This window comes from Silene latifolia, chromosome 3 (assembly GCF_048544455.1).
Source record: "Silene latifolia isolate original U9 population chromosome 3, ASM4854445v1, whole genome shotgun sequence".
Taxonomy (NCBI): domain Eukaryota; kingdom Viridiplantae; phylum Streptophyta; class Magnoliopsida; order Caryophyllales; family Caryophyllaceae; genus Silene; species Silene latifolia.
Window position 1 is genome coordinate 29,256,111 of NC_133528.1, and position 6,181 is coordinate 29,262,291.

The 6,181-nt window shown below is 37.8% G+C and overlaps 1 non-coding gene across 1 annotated transcript; it reads left to right on the forward strand.

Moving 5' to 3' along the window:
* The first annotated feature begins 701 nt into the window (after positions 1–701).
* Positions 702–808, forward strand: LOC141650202 (small nucleolar RNA R71). Its single transcript, XR_012546250.1, has one exon. It is a non-coding gene; the product is annotated as a small nucleolar RNA R71 (small nucleolar RNA).
* Positions 809–6,181: the final 5,373 nt, after the last annotated feature.

The window sequence follows — 6,181 nt, forward strand, 5'->3', positions numbered from 1 at the left end:
CTTGAGTTTCAAGTGCCTTTATGGACGCATCTTTCTGTTGATCACTCAGCTGAAACTGCTTGGTAAAGGCTTGCAACATGGATTTTAGCTCACCAATTTCACTCACCCCACCGGAAGATGATGCACCGTGATTAGGAGGAGTAAAAGAAGGGGGCTTCTGAAAGCCTTGTTGATTCTTGTGTGGAGGAACATAAGGCTGCTGCTGGTGCGGAGGAGGAGTAGGATTGAGCACATTTTGACTAGTCCACCTCAAATTGGGATGGACTGCCCCTTGATTATTGTAATAGGAACCTCCTCCTTGCCTATATTGCTGAAAGGTAAGGACTTGTTCCTTCTCTACAAGACAGCCAACAGCAGTGTGGCCATCATTACTCCAACATCTCTCACATGTGACGGTCTCTCCTCTAGTAAGAACATGGACCATCTGAGGCTCCCCAGCAGCTTGTAGCTCCAACTTGTCAAATCTAGCATTCATGGTCTCCAGCTGAGCCAAAACCTGCTTATCAACTGCATGAACTTTTCTAATCCCATCCCTCGGGTTTCCATACTTAGCACTGTGATTCGCCATCTCTTCAATAAGGGACCATCCCTTATCATCATCGGTATTCTCCTGGAATCTCCCACTAGATGCCGCATCAAGTATGGCTCTGTGGTCGTCATACAGCCCATTGTAGAACTGATTAGCTAGAAACCATGGGTCAAAACCATGGTGAGGAATAGACCTCACCAACTTCTTGAATCGTGACCATGCTTCATAGAAACTTTCATCGGGAGCCTGTCTGAAACTGGTAATCTTGGCCCTCAGCAGGTTGGTGCGTTGTGGAGCGAAATATCTCTTGTAAAATGCAAGAGCAAGAGACTCCCAATCTGTAACCCCAGCAGCTGTGCGGTCCAAGTCAGTCAGCCACTCCCTAGCTGAATCAGCTAAAGAGAAAGGAAATAAAACTTCCTTAATCTTGTCTTGAGTTACCCCCTTAGTGGCGGGGATAGTAGAACAGTAATCAGTAAAAGTCTCCATATGCTTCCTCGGGTCTTCACCTGCCACACCTCTATAAATATTTCTCCCCACCAGATTGATATAAGAAAGGCGGATGTCGAATGTATTCCCATCCTCAGTCTGGAGATTGAAACCTTTCGGAATAGAGGATGCTTTAGGCACTGAATGACTAGAAAGCTTAGGCATCTTTACAGTAGAAACCGGACTGTCTTCGAAAAGAGAGTGATGTAGCTCTGGCTCGAAAGTACTCAAGTCTTCCTTTCGTGATTTTCTCTGCAGACGGAGTCTATGCCTGAATAGTCTCTCGGCTCGAATCGGTGAAACTAATTCAAACCTGTCTGACATGGGCATAAACAACACTGAAGGAAAATGAATAAGAACTGCCTCAAGAAATAAAAATTCCCTGAGACGGATAAAATAAACGGAACGAAAACAAATAGGGCAATTGCCTCCCCGGCAACGGCGCCAAAATTTGACACGTCTGTCGTGTACCTGTCAAAAATAAACTAACTAAACTAACTATATAGCTAGGGAAGTCAGGTCGATCTCCACAGGGAGGCAAGATATCTGTAGTAGTCCGTCTATTTGGTCAGAAATGGGGGGGGGGGGGTTGTTTGAATTGTTATCTAAACTACGAGTTTTAAAGGAAAGAGAAATAAAGGGCAAGAGCAATAAAGGCAGAGAAATAAGATTAAACTATCAGATAGAGAGGGACATGTCAGGATTTCGGTTCACTACGGTAGTCCAGTGACTCAGCTGTAAATGACTCAGATGAATTAATGTAAGACAGATGTTGAAAGGTCCTTTCGGTCCACTTTCTATCCTAAAATACCACTAACTTAACTTTTTGTAACACCCCGTATTTTATAATAATATTTTATTATAAAAGTATTTTATTAAATTAATTATTTGGAAGTTTATTAATGTATTTTGGAAATATATATTTATAAGCTTCCGTCCTATATTTTATTATTTATCGTTTTAATCTACTTTTGATTGGGTTAAAATATTCGTGTACGATTTTACTATTTTAATTTAATAAATACTTTTCTATTATAAGTTCTCTAAGCGTTTTAATATGGCTCAATCCAATTTATAATCAGATAATCCATTGTATGAGCTAATGGACCCAAAGCCCATTAGTTAATCTCCTTATAAATAGAATTTAACCTAACAAGCAACTCGGTCAACCTATTTTGTTTCCCGCTGAAAGTGCCGCACGCCTTTCCTCTATTCTTCTCTTTCGTTCTTCTTTTCTCCCTTTGACTCCATTGTTGAATATCTTTCCTTCTTCCAAACTCATACACAAATTATATTTTCACAATCCTTGCTCTTACCTTTACAATAATTTCATCTCCAAATATTTTTATGGGGATTATTTGTATGGACCTTTAGACCTACCTTTATGGTCTCTTATTTTAATGGGTGAAGAACAAGAATAGCCTTTCATGGCGTTTTCAAGGGTTTCGCTTTGTGCCTTTCTTTAAAGTCAATTTTTGGGACGTGCACACGTGTTGGAGACAAGGATTTGATGGTCGTGTCTTTCATGGAGTTTTCATTCTTGTTTCGCATCATTAATTGCTAAAAAGGTAACTAGGTGTTTTCTTTTAATTGTGTTTATGCCAATTGATGTAATTAATATGATTTAATGATTGATTTGTATGATTAGTACATGTTTGATTGTTTATTATCATGTTAATTATGTTTTCGCATGTTTGTATATGATTTAATGTTTTAATTATGTCTCGTATATTGTTTACAGGTTTATTATGAGTGTCATGAGCGCAATTAGGGTTTACGAATAAACCCTAGTGGCGGCATGATAGGCGGCCAAGAGTTCTCTCCAAAGTTATAGCTAAGGCTAGTATAACATTGATGATGATTCAAGTGTTATAGCTAAAGTTAATACAACTTTGGGTAGTTACTCTAGTTATGGCTGAGGCAACTGTAACATTGAAGTACGAGTCAAGGTTATAGCTGGAACTAACATACCCTGAGATTTATGGCTCAAGGTTATGGTTGGGACTAGTATAACTTTGAGTTTCGTGTCAAGGTTATAGTTGAGGTAAGTATAACTTCAAGTTATATGTGTTGAAGTTATAGTAGAGGTTACTATAACCTCGCATCTAGAGTTTATGTTATGGTTAAGGTTACTATAACATTGCATGGTTAATGTTAAAGTTATAGCTGAAGTTACTATAGCATTTGGTTGCTTATACTTGTTTCATATGCTGTATTGTGTTTAACGTGTTATGTCCTTGTGTTGCATATGTATTTGGTTACTCTTGTTCATATGATAAGTAGGATGGTCAGTTATACTATCCTATGAGTTGAGTCGTGATGCTGTTCACGCATGTTAGTACAGTCAGTTATACTGTGCATTTGTTTGTTGGCTGGTTTGAATAGATGACGGTAGTATCAGTTATATACAACCGGAATGAACTAACGCCACCTGTTGATGCGGCATTTATTTTGGTCTATGTTCGGGGGTGGACAGATTCGTCAATTATACGTTCTGGGTCCCGAGTGTCGTTCGGTGTACAGTTATTGCATCGAGAGGTCTGGCCAGGTCTTAGGCATATAGGCAGTGGTGATACGCTATACATAGTACCGTGGAGGCAGTGGTGATACGCTCCATCAGTCAGAGGCAGTGGTTATACGCTCTGACAAGTTAGAGGCAGTGGTGATACGCTCTAACGGGCGTTCGCTCTTTTCGCTATGCTTTGTTGCTAGCTTTGTGCCTTCAGTTGCTGTGGATTGTGTGTTACCGTATTCGCTATGCTTTGATGCTAGCATTGTGCCTTAAGTTGTTACGGGTCATGTCCTACAATGGTTATTAGGGTACATGGTCTGGTTCTTGCATATGGTTTAGGTTTGCGTGATTCCGTCTAAGATTGATAAGTCATGGTAAGCTTTGTTGGGTCTTTCATGAGTATAGATGATCTTGCGTGTTTACTGGTTTTACATTTCATTTATTAATGATTGTTGATTATATTCAATTGTTGTAAACATAACTGGGAGAGCATCTAATTACTCCCGACTGATTGTCGACCCCCATTCTCAGGTTGTTCAGATGTTTGCTGTTTGGATCTTATCTTGCTGGGGAAGTGCTGTGCGGCGAGATGAATAATAAATTAGGAGTTTGTTTCCATGTTATGAGAACCTTTGAATAATGTATTAGTTGTTTTGGTTTAGTAGCGAACCGGATTGGTTAGATGTTTCCGCCACCTTGACCCTTTTATCAGTATCGTACTCTGATATTTACTTTATATTACGTTTTTCCTTTGTTTTATAATCCGGGTTGTTACAGTTGGTATCAGAGCGAACATGCTCCCAACTCTCGCGTAGTTTATGACTAAAATAAATTGACTTAGTAAATGAGTGAGAGTAAATGGGGTAGAAACAATTAAGGACTTGTTTGTTTATGCGTTAATGTTTCGTATAATTATTAATTGTGTTACATGTGTTGTTTATGCACATGTTTATTTATACCTTAATGTTTCGTTCGTATCGTTAATAATTATGTTACATGTGTTTTTTTATGCACTTGCTTATTTATGTCTTAATGTTTCACATCATTATTTAATTGTATTACATGTTTTATTCATGTATTTGTTTGTTTATGTCTTAATGTTTATCGTTATTAATTGTATTAAATGTATAGTTTATGTATTGTGTTATTTATGACTTGATGTTTTATTTCATCATTAATTGTATAAAAAGTGTTGTTCATGTATGACTTTTTCGGGCATGCTTTGTTGATTTTAAAGACAGTTAATTTTTAAAATGTCCTTTGTATGTTACGGGTTACATATGTCATGCAATTTTGGGTTATATGTCGTCAAAACCTTTAATTCTTGGTAACGCGGGCTTTACTCTTATCGTACTTTCATCCTTTTGGATAACTTGGTGGTGTCGTCCTTATTTGAGGTGATTTCGAGGTTGATCCCTTTGTGGTTTCTTGAGGGAAACAAGTTAGGATTGTTGGCAGGTTGGGATGTTGGAGTGTGAATGGAAAGAGTGTTTATTATTATGAGTTTGGTAACGAAGGAGTTTACTTGGGATTAGAGGTTATTGAGATGAAGTTTACTTTGGGAATAGAAGTTGTTATGACGATGTTTCCTTTGGGTTTATAGGCGTTATGTTCTTTTATGTGCTTGAGGAAATCCTTATTGATGATAGAGGGTGATGATTTGTGGCATAAGATGTATGATTGTGGTTTCGTAGTTTCACTAGATGTGAGAGGTATGATGAGTATATCCCTCTTATGGTTTTCTTTGGGAATGTTGAGAATTATGTTCTTAACAGTGAGAATTATTGAACTTTGTCTTGTGTTAAGGGAAGGGTTATGCGAGTTATTTATGGATCGAGAGTAGAGTAATGAAAATGAATTGAGAGCTATCGTGGAGTTATGATTGAGCACGTGGGGAATTTTGGAGACTATGCTCGTCTTTAATTGGAATACCATATTTGAGGAGTAAGAATCGTTAATGACTATTAGTGAGTTATGAAAGTTTTGATGACTTAATCATTGATGAGTTATTTATTGACTATATCTTTTAAAGGATTGAGTGAAAGAGGTGAACTGTAACTTATGAACTTGTGAGATGTTAATGTTAAAGTGTTCTAGCATTGACTTAGTAAAAGACCAGGTTGACGATGTTTATAATGTATCGTGGTGTGCATCTTTTGAGGATATAGAGATTGCTTTGGATAGATTCTTAAAGTGTGATTAGGTGGAGTTCTTGAGAGTGGAAGGACTTGAGTGTTGATGGTCGTGAGAGTTTATGATCTTGAGAGTTGATAATCTGAGGAATGTAGAGATTTTAAAGGGGCGAATATAGAGTTTGTTGGTCCGAGGTATTATGGAGATATGATGAAAGGATGTCACGAGATGTTGTTACCTTAAGTGATGATTGTACGATATTTGTAAGACCCTGGTTATCGTGCTTTGTTTATTTTATATTAAGGTATCGTCTTTGAGTAGATAAAACTGTTTTTGAGTCGTCTATTCTTGTCATCCTTGCACGTGTTAACCATACCTCTCCTATTTGAGCCTTCAGACCAAAGGTTTCTTTTATCCTTGTCCTCTATCGGTTTCATCTATCGTTGCTCTCTATTTGTTCTTTATTTCAGCCCCAGTTCTTTCTCCTTTGAACTTTTATAATTATCCTTTTCACATTG